Below are 24,030 nucleotides of genomic sequence, written 5' to 3'. Positions count from 1 at the left end.
GAAAAGACCAATAGAGATGAGACATCCGACTTCTGCCGGTTGTTTGTAATAAATCGATAGCCTTCAGATTACAGATTTTCCTCTATCTAAATTTCGATTTTAACAACCGTTATTTACGCATCCCGATTTGTTTTAATCGATATAAAAATTTGTAGAGCGTCCACATAATCAGTCTGGCGGCTCTATAATTAGGCGTTTGACGTCATCGGGGAATCGTTCGGCGGTAAAACGATCTCGACAACAATAGCGCTCGCCAATCCCACAATCGGAGCCGCACACAATAGAACGGTTCTCTCTGGCCACGCCTCGGGCCGCACAATGCCAATACGCCCAGCCGAAAGAAAATTTCCTCCGCAAATACAAATGTAACCGAGATTGAATTGAGTTTTTAAACGCCCTCATAGACCGGGCGCACACCCACCTGAGTTTCATTGTGGTGTGCGAAAAACGTCTCACAATGCCCGGCTATTCACCGGTGTACGCACACTGTGCAGCCTCTTTCGCACGCGGAGTCGGTCGCCTGGGCGGAGCCTAGAGCGGGACGGCGCCTCGCCTAGCGACCGAAGAATGCGACCGAGCGGGACCGAGCGCACGCACACATTGCCGGCTAGACAAGGATGCCCTCAAACTCTTTGTATAGATTCCGCGGAATGGAAGCTGTTATTCCGCATAGACAATTGATTGTAACTGACCCTCTGAATAGAACGTTAGAAAATTTTTGCATATTCGCATCCAGGAGCGCGCGTCCGATCGCGATGCGTTATTAAATAGGTACGTTTGATTCATTTTATTAATGCAAAACGGTTCGAAGGACGGCATTGTTCGCAGGGCAGTGACATTAGTTCGGTGCGTCCTTGTCGCACGTGCGGCGGGGGGCGGGGGGCGGGGGTTGTCCGTTATTGTAGCGCGCGCGTATTGTCGGTCTTCGATCTGCCAGCATTGTGTATCGGCGGAGCGCGTTCGCTAGACGTGTGACTCACGTTCCGAATTCAAATATCCGAGTCGCGTTCGATCGCCGATCGTTACGAACCACGAGTTTAATTCGGGCACCATTATTTTTGTGTACTGTTTTATTTTATTGTGTGTTTTGTGTTTTATATTTTGTTTTAGTACTTTATTTCGCTTGACAGTACGTTACTGTTGAGGTTTAGTTTTGTGGAAATAATGCCGGAGCACCGGTGTGATTGGACAGTTTAGCGTGCTCAGTTTGTTTCTGTTTCAATTTGTTTTTGTTTCAAAAGTTTTTTATTTATTTTATTTTTGGTTTCGTCAAATACCTTCTTATTATTCTGATGTCTGTGAACGCGAGAGGAACAATGGTAACGCATTTGAAGGTAACATTGAATTTAATTTAAGATTAGTTTTGTGACTTGCCGTTATCGTATTGTGAATCTTTTTTTTTAAGTATTTCATTGGATTGCAAAACCGAAATGTGTAATTAATATTGGAGGGAAATTGGCAGCATATTTTATTGCATTAACGGCCTAACATTTTAGCAGAAATGAATCACCGATAAAATGAGTTTTTTTTTTCTTCATAAAATAAAATTTACCGTAACAGTGTTATCTTTGGCAAAATTAATTTTTTTCTCCTTCATAATCCTATGATTTTTTACATAAGGTTCATTCAACTCGCTACATAATAATTTTGGTATTCAATGATTGAAATTAATAAAACAATAAACGGAAACATATTTTGCACTTAATACCGGTGAATGAAAAAAAAAGTGAAATAAAAATAAAGGATTTTATTTAAGATTCTTTATAAGAAAAGATTTTAAATCGGTATCCGTCAAATATTTGAATTCTTAACTTAAAATTTGTGTTTTGATTTTTCTTTTATTTTTATTGATGGCGTTCCGATGTCGTGTTTTTTATACGTGAGAATTTTAATGCATTTTAAAATTTTGTTCCGTAACTAAATTCCGGTGCTTTTTTTTTATTGTTTTCAATTTTATTTTTATTTCCTTTTTAGAATGTTCTAGTATTTACAATCTATCTTTATTAGACAAAATAAGCTGACCAAACTCAATTATATGTTTTAAATCGGCCACAAAATCCGTCTCAATCCAACTGTTCATCTTGAGTTAGAATCGGAGCCTAATAATTATCTTGTGTTAGATCGCATGCTACCTACCAGCAGGTTCTGAAGTTTAGATTTAGTTTCGAATATCAGCGATTTAGGAAAATATGTGAATTTAAATTTATGAGTCTTCGTTGCCTAAAGGATAAGTCGTCCGGTGCATTCGTGCTAAATGATGCACCGGTGTTCGAATGCCAGGCGGGTATCAATTTTTCTAATGAAATACGTACTCAACAAATGTTCACGATTGACTTCCACGGTGAAGAAATAGCATCGTGTAATAAAAATCGAACCCGCAAAATTATAATTTGCGTAATGACTGGTGGTAGGACCTCTTGTGAGTCCGCACGGGTAGGTACCACCGCCCTGCCTATTTCTGCCGTGAAGCAGTAATGCGTTTCGGTTTGAAGGGTGGGGCAGCCATTGTAACTATACTCGAGACCTTATAACTTATATCCCAAGGTTTGTGGCGTATTTACGTTGTAGATGTCTATGGGCTCCAGTAACCACATAACACCAGGTGGGCTGTGAGCTCGTCCACCCATCTAAGCAATAAATAAAAAATTAAACCAGCGATCTATATTTCGGATTTAGATAAAGATTTAGACGTGAAGCTTCTCTGACAAGGAAAGCAGACAGTAAATTAAAGTTCATATAAGGCAAGTATGTTCCGAATAAATTATCTGTTACTGAGTCGGTGGCATAGCAGCTAACCTACTCGGGTAGAAGATCAGAGCCCTATTAACTTTACTCTTAGATCTTAGTTTAGACATAGGTATAGGTAAATAACATCGCCTGAACTTGGCAGGCTATTGAATTGTAACGCTAATTATCTATACTAATATTATAAAGAGAAAAGATTTGTTTGTTTGTTTGTTTCGAATAGGCTCCGAAACTACTGGACCGATTTGAAAAATTCTTTTTCCATTAGAAGCCGACATTGTCCCTGATGAACATAGGCAATTTTTTTTTATTTTTTTTTTTATATTTTTTTTTGGTTTCATGTGTGTTTTAATGTTTCCGAAGCGAAGCGAGGGCAGGTCGCTAGTAAAAAATAAAGTTGATTCTATTCTATTCTATTCTATAGAAGATCGCAGTTTCGATTCCCTCATCGGGTAAACATTCGTGTAACGATACCTTGGATTTGTGGATGTTTGATATCTGTAAATACATTTAAACGTATTTAACCCGTTGTACCATTTGCGACCCACCGGTCAAACCATAATCAGGGAACCAGTAATTTTTATTACTCATGATTTTTATTGTAATATTTGTAAAATGCGTTAATATGCACGGATGATAAAAATTAGCGACTCTCATCGCCTAGTTTAGGTATTTTAAAGGGCTCACGGGTGATTCTTATGGTTCAGTAAGATAAGGCTCACCGGTGAGCATCGTGGCCTGAATGAAAATACCAGATTATTCATGTGGCGTTCAACGCGTTACGTAGATATGTATGTTTCCATGGCACAGGGGGTCCTATCGTAAATAGAGGTTAGATAATCATGCGTGATTTGGCCTATAGCTATTTATTTATTCCATAACATGTATACTCCAATAAATAGGTCTGTTTAAAAAAAAAATCATTTAACGCTATTATTTAAATTATATTCCGAGGTTCGTATAACAATTGATTGGGTTTGGAAGTTAAGAATTCGCATTGGCCTGCCGGTACGACTTGCTTCGTATGGTGCTGCGTGTATTGGTCTAATGTTTCCTAATCTAATAAATTTTGTTTTTACTGGTGGTAGGGCCTCTTGTGAGTCCGCACGGGTAGGTACCACCACCCTGCCTATTTCTGCCGTGAAGCAGTAATGCGTTTCGGTTTGAAGGGTGTGGCAGCCGTTGTAACTATACTTGAGACCTTAGAACTTATATTTCAAGGTGGGTGGCGCATTTACGTCGTAGATGTCTATGGGCTCCAGTTACCACTTAACACCAGGTGGGCTGTGAGCTCGTACATCCATCTAAGCCATAAAAAAAATGCTATCTTATATTAGTAAGTTATATTCCGAGGTTCGTATAACAATTGATTGGGTTTGGAAGTTAAGAATTCGCATTGGCCTGCCGGTACGACTCGCTTCGTATGGTACTGCGTGTAATGGTCTAATGTTGCCTAATCTATTAATCTCTTTAAATAGGCAAAGGCCGATTTCTCATTCCTGGTTTCCACCCGGTTTTAGTGGTTCTTAACCTCGCGCTTATTGAGATAGGTAGTCTTAAAGTCTATAACGATTACTTATTGGTTACAAAAGTGTCTAGTTTTTAATTTGAATCTCAGAAAATAGTGAAGGATTAATTCTGGTCCAGCTCGGTCTTTGACCTTGGATGATGCGTACCAGCTCATATTTGAATCAGAACATGTTGCGTTTTAAAAATAAATAAAATAGAATTGACAAAGATCCTTGCAATTCGGAAGTGGACATAAATCTTTATATAACTGCTATCTTGATCGTAAATGGTAAATCAAACCCATGGACATCATAACGTGAAAGCCGCCGGTCATTTTGAGACATGAGGTCGAATTCAGCTATATAACGACGGCCCCACCCTCTAAAGTGGAACTCGATATTATTTCGAGACGTTTGGAACTTACGTGTGCTCACAATACGCTTCACTACCAATAAATTGTAATTAGCATTGATGGTTTTTTTTTATTGCCCTTGTCGGCAGACGAGCATACGGCCCACCTGATGGTGAGTGGTTACCGTCGCCCATGGACTTCAGCAATGCCAGGGGCAGAGCCAAGCCGCTGCCTACCGCTTAATACTCTCCACAAGCCTCGTTTGAAGAAGGACATGTCATAGCGCTCGGGAAACACCGTGGAGGGGAGCTCATTCCATAGCCGGATGGTACGTGGCAAAAAAGACCTCTGGAAACGCACTGTGGATGACCGCAGTGGCTCCAGGTAGTATGGATGAACTCTACTCCGGTGGCGGGCGGTACGATGGTAAAAACGAGATGCCGGTATCATCTCGAACAATTCCTCAGAGCACTCCCCATGCAACATACGGTACAGAATACAGAGGGAACCGAAGTCCCTCCGCAGACCCAGAGGTTCCAAAAGGTGATGTCCATGGACCTACACTGTAGTTCATAAAAAATTAACATCCAACATATGCTTATATACTTATACGATTTGATACGGAAGCGTTTAAATATTAACCGTAAACTACTCTTCCAATAGCCCTACACCCCAGCAGAGGGTAATAGGAAAGCATGATGATGATGATGACTCTTCCAATAGACAGGAAATAATGCACATGCTGCAGTGGTTCACTTAATTCTGTATTGATGTATTTGTAATTCCACTTTTACGAATTTGTAGTACCTACTTTATTCTCGACTACCCCCTTTACTACTTTTTTGTGACCTCGAGGGGTTATACCTACTGGTTTCACCGAACGCGTAGGTGAGCTCACGGGGCTCTAACCAGAGGACCTTGCTAACACCAACCCTAGCAAGAGCAGTGCTTCGCTGAATCTACCAAGGATCGGAAACGCGACCCACTGAGAAGATCCGGCGAGAAACTCAGTGGGCTGTGTGTTAATTTGCTCGCCGAAACCTTCGTCGCAAGCGACAGGTTCGACAAGAACGGTGACCGGTGCTTGTGGTACCTAAAAGCACCGATAGTGGATCGGTAGGTTCCGACGTGCCGTTTTTGATATGCCTCGTCTCCCCCACTGTCATCGCTCCCATCAACAGCTCTGCCATGGCAATCCGAAAATTGTCTTAATATATAATATAAATTAATATAAATATTAGTATAGATTAGAAAGAATTGGTACTTGTTTGCGGGAGTCGAACCCTGGGACAGCCGCATTGCTCGGTATAACTACACCAGGCGTCTTATCCTTCAGACCACGGCTATTTGGTTTCGAAGCCAGTTCGTTTGCAATCTGACTGATGAATTGTTAGTTTTGAATGAATTTGATTACTTAAATATCAAGATTAAGTATAACAAATCCATTTTGTTGAGGACACGCTTGAACTTGTAAATAATAATAATAATAATGTTTTTATTGCAAGTAACCATGACTCAAATAAATTGCTAATAAGACTTAGACCTATGTTAGTAGTTATATTTACATCACAATGAATTACTGTCGTAACATCCCATGGGAGATGCCACCACAGCGACCCATGTATACACAGTCCAGCCTGCTTGCGATCATACTCAGGATACTGTTGGAGCTGGCCCTCATTCTGCTTACCAGAGATGCACACCTCTTACGCATGGTAGCGTAAAAACAATCTATGTGCGCGTCTGCAAACATCCCTGATGCGCTACAAAAGCGGGGAAGCACCACCAGCACCCGAAACGCGTTATTATATTGAACACAGAGACATACATAAATGACAAATAAAACAGTAATTGAACCAACACCATTTATGTATATCTATTAATACAGTAACATTTTGTATGTTTGTCAGTTTGTTCTAGGCGATGGCGCGTTGTTTATTTATACTATTGCACCGAAGCTTAGGGTAGATTTCGTAAGGTTTTTTGTAAAATAACAATAATATATAATATTGAACAAAATTTTTTCATTGCTTAGATCGGTGGACTAGCTCACGGCCCACCTGATGTTAAGTGGTTCCCGGAGCCCATAGACATCTACAACGTAAATGCCGCCCCCAACCTTGAGACATGAGTTCTAAAATCTCACTTTTAACTACGGCTGCCCCGCCCTTCAAACCGGAACGCATTATTGCTTCACGGCAAAAATAGGCCGGGTGGTGGTACCTACCCGAGCGGACTCGCAAGACGTCCTACCACCAATACAATTAAAATTAAAATAAATAATGTAGAAACTTCTCAATCACTAATGTTTACGACGTGTACAAGTATATTACCTTAGCCGCGACCCCACGTAGTGCTCGCACGACACTAGAATTTTTATAAGCAACTTAATTCTCCATTTTCTTTATCTAAGCTCGATCAATATGACATAATAACGTTTGGTTCTTTATTAATTACAGTATTTTTTAAATGACATTAAATATGAATGTTTCATATTGTGTGCATTTAAGGTAAACATCGACTTTAAGAATTTAGCGTTACACGTCATTTCGGATCCTTCCGATCCACTAATGGTGCTTTTAGGTACCTCAAGCACCGGTCATCGTTCTCGTCGAACCCGTCGCTTGCGACGAAGGGCTCGACGAGTAAATTAACCTACAGACACAGCCCACTGAGTTTCTCGCCGGATCTTCTCAGTGGGTCGCGTTTCCGATCCGGTGGTAGATTCTGCGAAGCACGGCTCTTGCTAGGGTTCGTGTTAGCAACGTCATCAGGTTTGAGCCCTGTGAGCTCACCTACTAGTTAAGGCGACGCTGATATAGCCTCTCAAGGCTATCAGCTTAGGTAGGACAAAAAAAAGAGTGAATTTTTGCTTTTTTATATACCTATAGAAATATTAACGAGGCGGCAAGGCTATTTGGTTTAAGCGTCATTTCGTTTAATTCGGGATATAATTTATCTTTGTAATCAAAGGTGCTTTTTATTTAGTATCATCATCAACACTTCGATGATTTTAATTAAACTTCAATTAATTTTATTTCATTCAAATAGCTGAAGAAGTTTTTTGTTGTGATATTTTTTTCAAATTTTAACTTTAAATGCTTCTCCTGTAAAGCTGGAAAAGTGTTGTTTACACCAAATAGCTTTTCATCTGTCGATAATTACTTCTTCTTTTTCTCCATCTTATCCCACTAGGGGTCGACACAGCTAATTTTTCCCTTCCATTTTCTATCAGCCGTCATCTCAACACTCACTCCTCTCTCTCTCTCTCTTATCGTCATTCACACACTCCATCCATGTCTTCTTCGACCGACCTCTTCCCCCTCTACCTCGCACTACCATTTCCATACATCTCCTAGTCAGATGCATCTTCTCTTTCCGAAAATGGCGCATAGACATCAACCCAGTGAAAAGTACTGCGGTGCTATTTCAGAGGGGAAGCTCCACACGGATTTCCTCCCGGATTAGGAGGAGGAATCTCACACCCCCGATTACTCTCTTTAGACAACCCATACCCTGGGCCAGGAAGGTCAAGTACCTGGGCGTTACCCTGGATGCATCGATGACATTCCGCCCGCATATAAAATCAGTCCGTGACCGTGCCGAGTTTATTCTCGGTAGACTCTACCCCATGATCTGTAAGCGGAGTAAAATGTCCCTTCGGAATAAGGTGACACTTTATAAAACTTGCATAAGGCCCGTCATGACTTACGCGAGTGTGGTGTTCGCTCACGCGGCCCGCACACACATAGACACCCTCCAATCTCTACAATCCCGCTTTTGCAGGTTAGCCGTCGGAGCGCCGTGGTTCGTGAGGAACGTTGACCTACACGACGACTTAGGCCTCGAATCTATCCAGAAATACATGAAGTCAGCGTTGGAACGGTACTTCGATAAGGCTATGCGTCATGATAATCGCCTTATCGTTGCCGCCGCTGACTACTCCCCGAATCCTGATCACGCAGGAGCCAGTCACCGTCGACGCCCTAGACACGTCCTTACGGATCCTTCAGATCCAATATCCTTTGCATTAGACGCCTTCAGCTCTAACACTAGGAGTAGGCTTAGGGACCCCGGTAACCGTACTCGTCGAACTCGACAAAGAGTTCGCCGTGCAACCTAACCCATGAATCAGCTCGCTGAGTTTCTCGCCGGATCTTCTCAGCGGGTCGCGATTCCGATCCGGTAGTAGATTCATTCGCGAAGCAGCTGCTCTTGAGCTGTTAGGTCTCCTTCGGAGGCGCTCGGGTAGCTGTTAGCAAAACCCACCCCTCCTGGCTGAGCCTTTGCTCGCCCACCTGTCCTGGTGAAACTGGAAAGGCCTCCGGGCCACCAGTAATGCTTCAATCATAAAAAAAAATAAAAAGCATCTTCTCTCTACGCATCACATGTCCATACCACGCTAACCATTCGATAATTACTTAATACATCAAATAGTACCATACAATAGTATAATTAATGATGGTAGGACGCCTTGTGAGTCTGCACGGGTAGGCACCACCGCCCTGCCTATTTCTACCGTGAAGCAGTTATGCGTTTCGGTTTGAAGGATAGGGCAGCTGTTGTACTGTTTAAACTGAGACCTTAGAACTCATGTCTCAAGGTGGGTGGCGGCATTTACGTTGTAGATGTCTATGTGCTCCAGTAACCACTCAAAACCTGGTGAAGTGTGAGCTCGCTCAGCCATCTAAGCAAAAAAAAGGGAAAATATATCGAACTGAAATGGTCGGTAAAGGTCACGACCTTCAACACTGAAGAACACGATGCAAGCAGGAGGAAGTCTCATAGCATTAATTCTTAACATAATAATACGTCATGTGTACGACTCGTCGATATGACATTTCTATAATAACCCTAAAACTTCGTTTCGTAAACTTATAATAAACATTTTCCCGTGGGAATTAGATGGTTTTCCGGAATATAATTTAAGTCTACGTCACTATCCTGATCTAAAACTGTATCTTTAAGAAAAGCAAGTCAATCCGTTGCTTGGTTTCGACGTGAAAGAAGGATAAACAAACATATCTCATTCATACGAGTATCTTTAACCCACAGACACAGTCCACTGAGTTTCTCGCCGGATCTTCTCAGTGGGCCGCATTTCCGCCCCGGTGGTAGATTCTGCGAAGCACTGCTCTTGCTAGGGCCAGTGTTAGCAAATTCGCCAGGCTTCAGCCCCGTGAGCTCCTACTAGTACTAGCTACCTACTAGCCCAGCGACGTTGATATAGTCTCTTTTTTTATTTTTTTTTATTTTTTATTGCTTAGATGGTTGGACGAGCTCACAGCCCACCTGGTGTTAAGTGGTTACCGGAGCCCATAGACATCTACAACGTAAATGCGCCACCCACCTTGAGATATAAGTTGTAAGGTCTCAGTATAGTTACAACGGCTGCCCCACCCTTCAAACCGAAACGCATTACTGCTTCACGGCAGAAATAGGCAGGGCGGTGGTACCTACCCGCGCGGACTCACAACAGGTCCTACCACCAGTAATTACGCAAATTATAATTTTGCGGGTTTCACTTTTATTACACGATGTTATTCCTTCACCGTGGAAGTCAATCGTGAACATTTGCTGAGTACGTATTTCATTAGAAAAATTGGTACCCGCCTGCGGGATTCGAACACCGGTGCATCGCTTCAACACGAATGCTCCGGACGTCTTATCTTTTAGGCCACGACGACTTCAAAAGACTCTCTCTAGACCATCAGCGTTGGTAGGGAAAAAAAACGAGTATTATTAATATGGATTGTATGTTAGACTCTAGAGAGTCACAGAGCCTCATTGAGACAAGCGATGGGATTCGCAATTGTGATTTAAAGCGGTAGGTTCACTGGGTTCCGTGTATGGTTTGCAGCAACAACATGGAGTCTACATTCAAACACGTGCCTTAGTTGGAATAGTCTCTTAGGCTACCAGCGAATAGGTAGAAAATTAGAGGCATACAGAAAATAAAACTGGAGGTTTCGCAACAACCATCGGTCACTCGGTAACGTGCGAACTTATTGTGGTAAACTTCATTCACGGTTGTTTTCATAAGAGTTAGTGTATTGCGCAAACGAACGCTCTGAGACCGTGGTCAATGAATGATAAAAAATATGTTATTTTTTGGACGTTATTACAAAATTAAGTCGTACACTGCATGCATTACTAATAAAAATCTTACGTTACGGACGTTTTTTCCCGGTTTGAGTACCCCTCCGCATCGTCCCATAAGGAACTTCGTTCCAAAACACGTTACCATCGAAACAGCGAACGGCCGGTCAGTCTATAAGGGATCACCAAAAAAAAAATATTACCGAGAACACGAAAATCATAATATCCCAATTGTATTCAACAAATATTATCTGTTAGGTTAACTAACAGGAAACCCGAGTATTTTTATTTATATAAAACAGTGGCCGCAATGAAAACAGTCGTAAATCCAATCGAATGTAAAACGTTAGACATTGCCGGATGTGTTATAAAAAATATATATATTATTGTATGAGTATATATATACATATAGATATGTGTGTGTGTATTTGAACAGACGCGCGCTCCGAGCTCAGAACCGTAATGCACCAAACGAAGTTGCGGTAAATTTTAATAGTCGATTAATAAATAAAAATCATAGGATGTGGTTTTGTTTGAGATGTTTTTTTTTTTTTAATATTTAGCTTTAATTTTAATTACCACAGCGGTTCGGCTCTTTAATACGGGTATTTATGTTTCGTAAGCTATCACATGTGTCTGTTACTTTGATTTTGTGAAGGATTTGTGTTGAAATTTTTGAACACGGCTCGGATGTTTTTAGAGAGAGAGAGAGAGAGAGAGAGTATTCTTTATTGTACACCAAAAAAACAAATAAACAGTGCGATACATTAAACACAAAAAAGTACAATTGGCGGTCTTATCGCTAAGAGCGATCTCTTCCAGACAACCATCAGGGGGACAAGAATCATTTGGAAACGAACTACTACTACTACTTTTAATAGTTTGTCAAGATTTAATGTTGATTTGAATTCTACTTTTTAGCATCACACCTCCCGCCACCGAAGCAGAGTTCATTTATATAATCTGGAACCGCTGCGTTCTTCGACAGTGCGTTTCCAAAGATCTTATCGCTTTTTTTCCTACCTATGCTGATAGCCTTGAGAGGTTATTTCAGCTTCGCCCTAACATGTAGGTGAGCTCACGGGGCTCAAACCGGGGTATTGCTAACACTGGCCCTAGCAAGAGCATTGCTTCGCAGAATCTACCACCGGATCGGAAACGCGACCCACTTAGAAGATCCCGCGAGAAACTCAGTGGGCTGTCTTTTCGTATCATCTGGCTTTGGAATGAGCTCCCCTTCAGGGTGTTTTCCGACGCTATGACATGTCCTTCTTCAAACGAGGCTTGCGGAGAGTACCCAATGGCAGGCAGCGGCTAGGCTCTGGACCTGGCATTGCTGACGTCTATGAGCGACGGTAACCGCTCACCATCTGGTGGGCCGTATGTTCATCTTACTGCAAAGGCAATAAATAATACATTTATAATAAAGGCAATAATTATAATTTAAATAATTTTTACTGGTGGTAGGACCTCTGAGTCCGCGCGGGTAAGTACCACCACCCTGCCTATTTCTGCCGTGAAACAGTAGTGCGTTTCGGTTTGAAGGGCGGGGCAGCCGTTGTAACTATACTGAGACCATAGAACTTATGTCACAAGACGGCTGGCGCATTTACGTTGTAGATGTCTATGGGCTCCAGTAACCACTTAACACCAGGTGGGCTGTGAACTCGTCCATCTAAGAAATAAATAAATAAAACCTTAATAAAAAATACTTAATCCGGCCCTGTGTGATTCGGCCGAGCTCCGACGAATCTAACCGAATATCGACGACCAAACCGAACTGATTTTTGCAAATTAAAATACCCGCGTTTTTTTTTTCTTTAGAATCCGCGCCACATTTTTCTCACGGCTCGGGTGTTAAGCGCTCACTCGATAGACATCAAAACATAAGTCTTATTTGTGTATATGACTGCTGTCTTGACTGTAGTTAAGATTAGAAGCGATCGGGACACGTGCATTTTCACAAATCGACCAATCAGCGTTGACTGTGATAATAAAACCCTCTGACGTCATAGATACAGCTACAATAGACTAAAAACTAATTAGCACTTGTACCATTTAAGAGTGATTTAAAAAAAAAAAAAAAATATGCTCTTGTGATAAGTAAGCTTACTGATGGTAGGATCTCTTGTGAGTCCGCACAAATAGGTACCACCACCCTGCCTATTTCTGCCGTGAAGCTGTGTGCGTTTCGGTTTGAAGGGTGGGGCAGCCGTTGTAACTACTTATGAGACCTTAGAACTCATATCTCAAGGTGGATGGCGCATTTACGTTATAGATGTCTATGGGCTCCGATAACCACTTAACACCTGGTGAGCTGTCAGCTTGTACAATCACCTACGCAATAAAAAAATAAAAAAAAGTATATAACAAACAAACCTAGTAGTAACACGTCGTTACAAGATCAAAGTTTTTTTTTTCTTTATTTTCGAACCCGGCCAAATTAAATAAGTCGATCACGTTCTATGCAACAATCGTAACTCACATAATTCAGCAGTATTACCGCCCCGATATATTCGTTCCCTCCATTTTTATTAATTCCCGACACGTATTTTCGTCTTTCTATACATACGCTCTGCTGTGAACATTTGTGTAATAGAAAACACGAATGTTTATTGAGAGAATTTGACGAATATCGTTGACGCACTATTGTATTGACCACGTTGACGCGCCGTTCTATTGACTCCGCCATCTTTATAGATTTAGAACTCATGTGTAAATTGTGAGTTTGTTTGTTTGTCTTTGTTCATATTCAATGTTCTCGGTCCGTACGTGTTTAGGAATGTAAATTCTTTGTTTTAAATAAGGGGGTATTAAGTGGGCGTTTGTTATAGACAAGAGATTTAAATGTACGAAGTTTGAATGAATTTTACCGAGGCTTTTGTTCGATTTTTGAATGCTCTTTCTGTCGTGTTTGTTTAAGGTTTGAAATATCAAAGATGGCGTATTACGATTGTATAGCTTTTTTTTGGTAACTTGAAAATACGGTGCCACTGTTTCATGTGTACCTACCGACATGAAGCAATCATTCTAGGTTTCCAAACTGACGCATATAAGTACATACATATTTCCATGTTCGCTTTTTTTTTCTTCCTACCTATTCTCTGGTAGCCTAACGGGCTATTTCAGCTACGTCCAGACGGGTATGATATTGATATTTCAATAAAATAAAAAAAAAAAACAATAAATTTATGGTTTTGTAGTTTCGCCGTCTATTCCGCAGAGTCTAAAGACGAAAGTCTTCAATCAGCGCGTCCTGTTTTGTCAAGATATACGGAGTCGCAACGTGGACACTCAGGGTTGGCCTGGTCCACAAGCTTAAAGTCACTCAGATATGGAGAGGGCTGTGATTGGACTTTCTCTGGAGGATCGAATCCGGAACGAGGTTATCCTTTTTTTATAACCTACCTAAACTGATGGTCTAGAGAGACCATATCAGCGTAACCTTAACTAGTAGGTGAGCTCACGAGGCTCAAACCTGACGATTATTAGTTTTTTTTTCTTTTACATCGGGCTATGTAGTTTCCGGTGGCCACGATGAGAGGATTGTCGTGTCGTGCCCTTTTATCGAAGTGGCAAAGTTATCCGAACCAAAGCCACCGTAATAGCACAGCGAAGCTGAAGTGGTAATGGGCTGGCCATATTAGCCGGAGAACTGATAACCGTTGGAGTAAACGTGTTCTTGAGTGGAGACCGCGAATTGGCAAACGTGTTGCTGGACGCCCTCAGGTTCGGTGAAGTGACAATCTATGCAGGGTGGCTGGCAGGAGCTTGATGAGGGAAGCCGAGGATCGTGCAATTAATAATAATAATAATAAATACTACAGAAATAATCCCGGTAGTTGTATCGGTGAATGGTTTGGTCCCTAAAAGCCTCTCAAAACATCTCGAGAGGCTTGGTCTCAACAAAAAGTCGGTGTTGGCCCAAATGCAAAAAGCGGTCTTGCTCGACAATGCCCGTATAGTTCGCCGGTTTCTCTCCCAATAGTTCCTAAGGCTCCGGCCGAGTGTTGCCCACCTCGCCGGAGTGTGTCCTGCCGTCTTCCCAGACGAGGCAGTGTTTAATACATTCATAATAATAATAAAGCCCGTTTATATCCAATCCAGAATAATATCGTTGTAGATGCGATTTAATATATACTAGGGTAGAACTTCTTTCATTTTCTTTTACTCGCTATCGTTACTTTCTTCTGTACCATTGATCGGAACCCCTTCTCGGATAAAGGCCTCCTCCAGGTTCTTCCAAACCACTTTGTCTATGGTTTTCTTTTTCCAATCGCTTCCTGCTATCGCTTTTATATCTTCTATCCACCTTTTTCTAGGGCGCCCTCTTCATCTTTTCTTCTTGGTCCTTTCCACATAGTTGCCTGTGATGTCCATCTTTTGTCTGTGCAATTGGAGAGGTCTATGTCTAGCAGTGGATAGGATGCTGATGATGATATTTCATGGTCGTATTCTTTAAATAACGGATAATTCAAAATATTAAAAAATTTGACAGTTTTCTAATGATTGGCTCATTCGATAACAAATCATGAATAAGAGAGTTAATCGTCAGCAAATGTACGATAATAAGACGACAGAATTATTAAATATAAAGAAGATCGAAACTGGCTCTTGAAAATAGAACCTATTAAAGACACCTTTGAACTCATTGTACTTTGGATACTTCGAATACTTGCAAATCGAATTTTCTGAACGTCCTGTCGCTACAATGCCTACAGGTTTATCAAATCACGGAGCGAATCTTCGTCCCCTTTAGTGCAATTCCATTCGATTTTTATGCTAAATAAATTTCATTGTACCGTTTACAATTGACTGCCCCTGTCGTCGTAACCCTAGCGCATTGTGGACTTCAGACACCGGTCTTCCGTTTCTTTCATTGTCTTGTCTTAGAAAGGGAGGTAGGATTTTTGAGTATGGCATAAGGTAATAGAGGCATCCGTTCTAGGGTTTTGAGTTTTGGCTTACCAGCGTGTTCTTGGTGTTTTTTTTTATCCTGCCTATGCTGATAGCCTTGAGAGGCTATTTCGGCTTCGCCCTAACATGTACGTGAGCTCACGGGGCTCAAACCGGAGTGTTTGCTAACACTAACCCTAGGAAGAACAATGCTTCGCAGAATCGACCACCGGATCGGAAACGCGACCCACTGAGAAGATCCGGCAAGAAACTGAGTGGGCTATGTCTATGGGTTAACGTGATCTTCTTGATGGCATTACAGAACTGTTTTGGATAGTCCTGTAATTTCAATGGATAACATTAAAAGAAATGACAAATCATCGTCTGCGTAGTAGACAATAGTATAAACTTTAACTTTTCTTACCTACATTTAGTTGCAATTGAGACGACAATTTACATTTCCAGTGGCGAACGGTTATTTGGTTTAAGTGAAAGTTTTGCAGCTTTACATGAGAACCATTTAAAGTTGAAAATTTTGAAAAAAAATATCATGACAAAAAAACTTCTTCGGCTATTTGAATGGGGCAAGCATAATTGAAGTTCAATTAAAAATATCGATTTGTTGATACGAATACCAAATAAAGCGGACCTTTAATTACAAAGATAAATGTCGCGTATTAACCGAAATATGGCTTAAACTAAATCGCTTTGTACCCCTCGATGTCTCAAGATAGGCGGTTGCATTCAAGTTATTGAAATATCACATTGGTAGTGAGTACGTCTGGTTATCTACAGATATACTATCAGCAATCTATGTTAAGGTTTGACCACTGAAGACTTGCAACGTCACACTCGCGGCCGCTTCTGAATTAGACCAATCGCGAACTACAAAAGAAAAAGTAGGTGTTGCAACGCATTGTCCTCTTTCGTTTCGAACCCTTCAGTTTGTGAAGCACGTGTTTTATTGTGCAATTACAGGATAATTACTACGGGACGATCGCGCGAGCAGAATGCTAAGGAAGTTCTATTGTTCGCGCATAATAGAATTAATATATACGCGAAGAAATAGAGCAGGAACTCACTGACCTGGTATTCGTTGTATTATTAACCTTTTTTTTATTGCTAGATTGGTGGACGAGCTCACAGCCCACCTGGTGTTAAGTGGTTACTGGAGCCCATAGACATTTACGACGTAAATGCGCCACCCGACTTGAGATATAAGTTCTAAGGTCTCAAGTATAGTTACAGCGGCTGCCCCACCCTTTAAACCGAAACGCATTACTGCTTCACGGCAGAAATACGCAGGGTGGTGGTATCCATCCGCGCGGACTCAGAAGAGGTCCTACCACCGATTTCAAAAAAGGAGGTAAAAATCGAAAATAATTTTGATAATCTTGCAAAATATGGTGGAAAATATTTTTTTGGGATTTTAATCAAATCGTACATCAAATTAAATATCTTCAAAGCATACGTATTGAATGTCAAAACACGTTACCCTTACCACGGATTCAAAAAAAAAAAACCACAGTACTTAGAACGAATAGAAATGAATCGTGTTTTTAAAGGAAGACAGACCTTTATCGCGATCTTTTCCTACGTTTTCGTCTTTTTTCGAATGCATCATTAATGTGGCCCCAGATACTGAACGGCTGATGGCGAAGTAACTTCACTACCGTGTTTTGTTTTGACAATCACCTTTGCAATACTCGGAAGAGACTACAGCACCATAATTCTGCGTTACAGAACATTTGTCTCGGTTATTGCATTAAGAAAACACTTCCCTAACTCTAACAGTTATTCTTGACGCGTTAGTGGTTTCTACCTGTTCCAAAAACTTCAAATACCCTACAAATCGATTTATTCGTTGGATACCAATACGTTAAAATCAGCACAACACCTTAGTAACGCATACGCTAATCTTAAACTAATTACAGATGATACTGAAGGCAGTGATGAAACAATTTCTATATATGTTTAATGCTAGCGGACCCGACAGACGTTTACCTTGTATATCTTATATCTAAATATTACAATATTTTCTGAATAAGTTACAATTACAATATGCGAATCTAAACAATTCTCGAATTCATTAGAGCACACACAAGAAAATTCATCAAAATCGGTCCATAATATAAGTTGATCTGAATAAGTTGTAACAATGGTAGGCAGCGGCTTAGCTCTGCCCCTGGCATTGCTGACGTCCATGAGCGACGGTGACCACTTACCATCAGGTGGGCCGTATGCTCGTCTGCCTACAAAGGCAATAAAAAAAAAAAAAAAAAAAAAAAAAAAAAATCTGGAATATATTGAAGAAAAAAATACCATAATCTAAGTCATTGGCGAACTAATTAGAGCACACACAAAAATATTCATCAAAATCATCCCAGCCGTTTAGGAGGAGTTCACTAACATACACACAGACAGAAGAATTACTTAAGATAGCATTACAAAAATAAATTCTTCATCAAATAAGGTTACAGTGAATACGCCCAAGGATTACGTGCTCTGCAAATTATGTGCCTCCCCCGCTGTTCTGAGGCGAATTCTTACCGATCTTGTACTTACCTTATTAGTACTTACCTTATTATTTGACAATCAATTCTCCTGCATCCAGCATATCGTCCGCATACATCAAACGCAATCGATTCATGTATATCATACGTGCCGTCGGACGTATCGCGCGGATCTTGGAAATAAAGAGTTTCCTGCGCAATTGTCATGGGATTCGGCGCCCCATAGTCTGAAGGAAATGCCCATTATGATATCCCACAATGCGCGCACACACGTGCTCCGGTTACGTGTGAGAAAATATTGTTCATCGCGCCGTGAATATTATAGTTATTGTTTACATCGCATCGTTGCGTTGGATGATTGAGTTTTCAGAATACATTTACGTTTATTGAGGGCCTAAAAAATTTCATACGCGGGTAACAAGAAAAAAGTATTTTATGGAACCGATAAGATTTGTCAGGACTTTTTGGCGGGAACGCGAGGAGTGAAGTTGTGAGATTTGTTTTATTTTGTCTATTTAGTGTTTCTTCAGGTTTAAATGTGTAATAACGGTGGTTTATTAACTGTTTAATATGTGTGAAAGTGCACGAATGTGGAAAAACGAAACAAAGCCGTTGGACGCAACTTCTCGGGATCCTCCAAAAAGTTCACTGAAAAAATCTCAGTAAATGACCACCATTTTACTGAGATTACATTTCATCCCATATCATCTAATTTCATTTCATTTAATTTCATCCCAGTTGATTAATGTCTCAAATTAATCATCTTCATTTTATCTCATTTCATTTCACTAATTTTTCATAAAAATAAGACATGACTTAAAGGTCTTAGTAACCAGGTCATAAAATCCCTTAAAAAATGGAACCGATAATGATATACATGTTTTCTTACTTATGTATTTATATTTGAAAATTCCTTGTCGATATTGATTTGAAGCGTCCTGGTCCAATAAACGACTTATTTAGTTATGTAACTTTATTTTTGGTATCAGCACATAATGTACGAGCGACTTCCGATAGTTGAGAAATAAAATCATGTTCGAAAATGAAACCTAAACGAACTATTTTAGTTGGGAGAGAATAAAGACAGGTGAATACTCTTAACGTTGATTGCAGCGTCACCGTCCTCGCCGAACCCGTTGCTTGCGACGGAGGGCTCGACGATTAAACTAACCCACAGACACAGCGCACTGAGTTTCTCGCCGGATCTTCTCAGTGGGTCGCGTTTCCGATCCGGTGGTAGATTCAGCGAAGTACTGCTCTTGCTAGGGCCAGTGTTAGCAACACTCCCGGCTTGAGCCCCGTGAGCCCGTGAACACCTACACGTCAACGAGAAGCTGAAATAGCCTCTCAAGGCTATCAGCGTAGGTAGGAAAAAAAGATTGCATAAGGCACCGCGTTAGCCTGAAGAGCTCGACTAATCTGAATATCGTTAACAATTTCCACCCGCGCAACGCGAGCCGTTGAATACACCAAAACGGGCCGCATATAAAAATGTCTAGTCAAACAGAGATTAATGCGATTTCTCCACGAGACCGGGATGCGACTGAAAGTAAACACGTTCCCGTCTCTCTGTTTATATAAATGGAAAAATGGCCGACGCTACGATAGACATATTGCTTTCTTATTGTGTCCGGGATTGATTGAAGCGACGCTTCGGATTGCTGGCCGGAAATTTATTTAAATAGCTCGTTATAGAACTAATTTTTCTGAAGACGAAATTGTAAACTAGGAACTGTTGGCAAAAAAAAAAGTTTATAACGTCTCGACTAAAGATATCTAAATATGTCTCATAAATTGAAATTAATCAGTGCAACGTGTAATGTAAAAACATGAAATAATAATATCAAAACCAATGGTCTTTATGTCTCGATCCGTTAGATATATTATTATCATATTTCGAGTTAATCCGACGTTTTGAAGGGCGCCAAAATCATATTCAAAGATTCCGTTACTAACATACATACATACGTCTAAAGCTAATAAAAGCATATTAAAAAAAGGTAGAATGATAACACATCCCTGCCAACAAAACAAAACTCTATTTACGTTTGATCGAATTATAATATAAACTATCACCTTATCCGAACTATTTTCGTCGTTGTTATAATATTACATTCACGGACATCAATCAAAATCCACAACATTATTTACGACATATCTCTCATACAGACGCACATTGTCTTCTTCTAATCCTGCTTGCTTCCTGTATCGCGCCGGCTTCGATGCTTGAACCCATAAAAAAATCTTTATTATGAACAATAAAGCTAACGATAGCCTTATTTTACGATTAAAAAAAAACAACGTTATAATAATAATCAGACGGTTTTCGCTTTCGGGATATCCGTTCTTGTCTGTAAGATGTTACGTCTTTGATTCGACGAATAATTATTCGGTAAGAAGTGGTTTAGATGCGTCAATGTTCTGGGAAAGTGAAGATAAAAATGGAATATGTATGGATGGAAGGCGGTGATGTACCTGTCTTTGAGAGAAAACAGTTTCACTATTAAGTATTTGGGTTGACACAACGTATCTTTACGATGCTGTATCAAGTTAACTTTATTAAAAGAAAGTGTATATTGTAAGTGTTCCAGCTATTTATAATTATGTTATGGAAAGAATGGAACTTCCCATTTCATGTAGTCAACAAGACAAACTCAATGAAACCAATGAATTAGAATAGTGATTGAATCAAAGACCAAACAAAACACGATTCATTAATGAATGAACTATTTTAATCGTAACATGATTTCTAAAAATACTCTGAACGATAAGCTGATGCATTGTGCTCGTAAGGAACACATGGGCAGTAGTGGATATGGGGCCAGATATATCGAATTTCCTATTAATACCAAAATTCCTGCCAATTTTTTTTTCGTTTTGAACGCACATGCTCTTTTTGAAATTATTAAATATTGACGTACATTTTTAGGTCCTTTAATATGTCCAACTTTAATGCAAATATAGGTTTTATTAAATTATATTAGAGTGCAGAATAACATTGGCAGTATATTTAGTAAATTACCGCTAAAATGTTACTATAAAAAATATGAACTATAGGGTCCCTAAAACTAAAGGACCCTTAAGTGTCACGATAATCATATATCTTCTTTTCAACGAGGCTTAGATTGCATAGATTGTAAAGTGGTCATACTATTAGAAGGTCACGAAGATCGTTCATTTTTGGCGATAAAACTATATATTGATTCGTTTTTAAACTAATAATTATAAGTAAATTAACAATATCTTGCTCACAATAGTCTAAAAAGTACTCAATGTCCAATCTGATCTTTCGGCCCTATGTTATTGGTTCAATCGCAATCGTATCTTGTATCAATGGGTGCATTGATGGTGTCAATGTCCCTGTGGGAATCATGGGCTCATGAACTACCTATTGTAACGCTTAATCGAGTTTAAGGACAGTATATTTGAGCTTGTTGCTTGACCGTTGAGTAGTTATCTTAATCGTAGTGATATGTCTTTTGAAGATAAATATATAATGCGTATTTTTTTATTTCAGGTAAGATGTTTTAATACATTCCGTATTAAATCTTCCAAAGCACCCTATCACGTGCTGCTACTGGTAAGTCGTTGATACTTTCTTGTACTTTTAAAATGGTTATCAACGAATTTTGACACAATTAAATCTTTGAGCACAATTGTAAATCAAAAATTCAGGAAATTGTATATGTTATCGAAATTCAGTATCCGTGGCAGCACCGAAATCATTATCAAGCAATTAAAATACGTATTAAATTACCCGTGGCGCCTCGATCCCGACATTACAAAGGCATTTTGTTCCTCATCAAGTGTAACCAGACGTCTGGCCCGCCATAGACAATAATATCTTTGTGGAAGCAACTGGATGCACAAAGACCATTGTGGTCGAATCAATTAGCTCTATATGTTACGATTGTAACATTGTCTTAATGTATCTCTCGTAAAGTACATTTTATAGTTCTATTTAAGGATCTGAATTTATCGACCTGATCCTGTTACGGTGGCGTTAAAGTTTAAAATTACAAACGGACGGACCAGATTTATAATTTTTTTTTTTTTATGTCGTAAAATATTGGGTGATAATGGTGTTATATTCGAATAAAATGGGACGAAGGTATTAAAACATGTGGATTAAGTAATGAACGTAAAAATTTTTAGACGTTGTGTGGATTTTGTTAAGGCAGAGGTCGTTAAACTTACAATCCTTTCGTGATTATAAACTCTTAAAGTTTAATATGAGAGATGCTAGAGGCAATACAGATGCTGATTTTTTTAAAAAGTATACTGGTTTTTTTTTTTAAGCTTTCTAAATTAATGTTTTACATTTGCAATTTCGACTTAACATCAATTTGTGAATAATAATAAACAGAACAGTATGAATGAACATATATTCTAATACCTGTCAAAGAATATCATATTTCACGAAAAAACCACAAAAGGTGAACATCAAAGGCAAATCTTAACTTAAAAATAATCAGAACATTCTTAAAACACACGACTAATGGAATCAAAAGATAAGTTTTTGAAGAGGCAGTCATTACCGAGGAGAAACTTAAAACCGACACATGTGTCACATATCGTCCAGGATTGCGACGCCACATGTGAAATGTGGATGAAAAAAAAAACAACACAAAAATCTGTTGTCACTTCTCCCTTTGACAATAAAACCCCGATCCCTTGACTTTCGCTATTGATTTGAATCTTAATTTGTACGGATTAGAATCTAATTCGGGTTGTCGGGCTAACGTTTTGCCGGTCGCTTTTGCCTGGTTTTTGGTTGTCGATCGCTTTTTGTCCAACCTTCCGTAACCTTTAGCCTGACACGGTTAGTAGATTAGGCATATTGTTAATCGTTTTTGTCTCTCTGCACGTGTAGTTCTTTTTTGTCGGTGACCCTGGCTCTTGAGCGCCTTTTGTTTTTGCTGTCAAACGTTCGAGATTTCGCATATGGTTCGGAACACGATATTCGCATTATTCGTCCTTTGGGATCCACAGTCTTCGATTTCTGTGCATGTCTTTGATTTACTTAGCTTTAATTTTGCTTAGATGTGTCGTCGAGCTCACAGCCCATCTGATGTTAAGTGGTTACTGGAGCCCATATACATAATTTTCTTATGCAATCAGGACTTCGAAGTTATCCAAGGTCAGTTTCCGAATCCACTTGTGTGTGATGTTAAAAAAAAGCAGCAATTTGCAACCGGCAAAAAATCATAGCAGTTGTAATTCCCACCAAATGTTATACAACACAATGCCGACTCCGCTATGAATAAACGTTGAGATGTACAAACGCCGCGCGAATCTAAAATTGTATTTCATTTATTCTTTTATTAAATTTTTTTCTTTGAAACTCAGCGGAAGTTCTAATATTGTCTGGGCCCGTCCAACCGTGGCCGTTGACAAAATTAATGGTTTATTATGAAACAATGAACCGACTGTTCTTCTTAATGAAATATATATATGCGGAGATACAAACGGGATATTGTACGGATGTAGAAGCACGCTAGAAAAGTGAAAACGTATTTACGTATTTTTGTCGAACTAGAAAAGTTTTACTGAGATTGTTTTTTGTTCAAAAATATCTTTAAGCATCAGGCTTTAAGAGACAGTTTCCTAAAACACCCTTATTCGAATTGGATCAGATCAGTTTTGAGATTCAGTACAAATACAATTGGAAAAAAAAAGTTTTTCATATTCCTGTTTGACTAATCACAAAATATACAGTTACAATAGTTCACTTTCTAGTCACCTTGAAAAGCAATTTAGAATATATATTTCAATTCGCAAAAAAAAAGGAAAAAAAAGTTTTTCATATTCCTGCTTAGCTAATCACAAAACATGCAGTCACAATAGTTCGCTTTCTACTCACCTTGAAAGGTAATTTAGATTATATCTAAACATCCTACATATTTATCTCACAAA

At 39.6% G+C, this 24,030-nt stretch overlaps 1 protein-coding gene across 2 annotated transcripts in view; it reads left to right on the top strand.

Annotated features, from left to right (window-relative positions):
- Window positions 1-24,030, top strand: part of LOC101737761 (transcription factor Sox-5) — a 419,303-nt gene that overhangs the window by 239,026 nt on the left and 156,247 nt on the right. Inside the window, exon 1 of one of the 2 annotated variants that reach the window (XM_038015468.2) lies at window positions 939-1,334. The exons of the other annotated variant lie outside the window; for it this stretch is intronic. The gene's annotated coding sequence lies outside the window, so the exon portion shown is untranslated. Of the gene's footprint in view, window positions 1-938; window positions 1,335-24,030 lie in introns of those variants that run through there. 2 annotated transcript variants of the gene reach the window in all.

The sequence above is a fragment of the Bombyx mori genome, chromosome 14 (genome assembly GCF_030269925.1).
Source record: "Bombyx mori chromosome 14, ASM3026992v2".
Lineage (NCBI taxonomy): Eukaryota > Metazoa > Arthropoda > Insecta > Lepidoptera > Bombycidae > Bombyx > Bombyx mori.
This window is presented reverse-complemented; position numbering and strand designations above follow the sequence as displayed.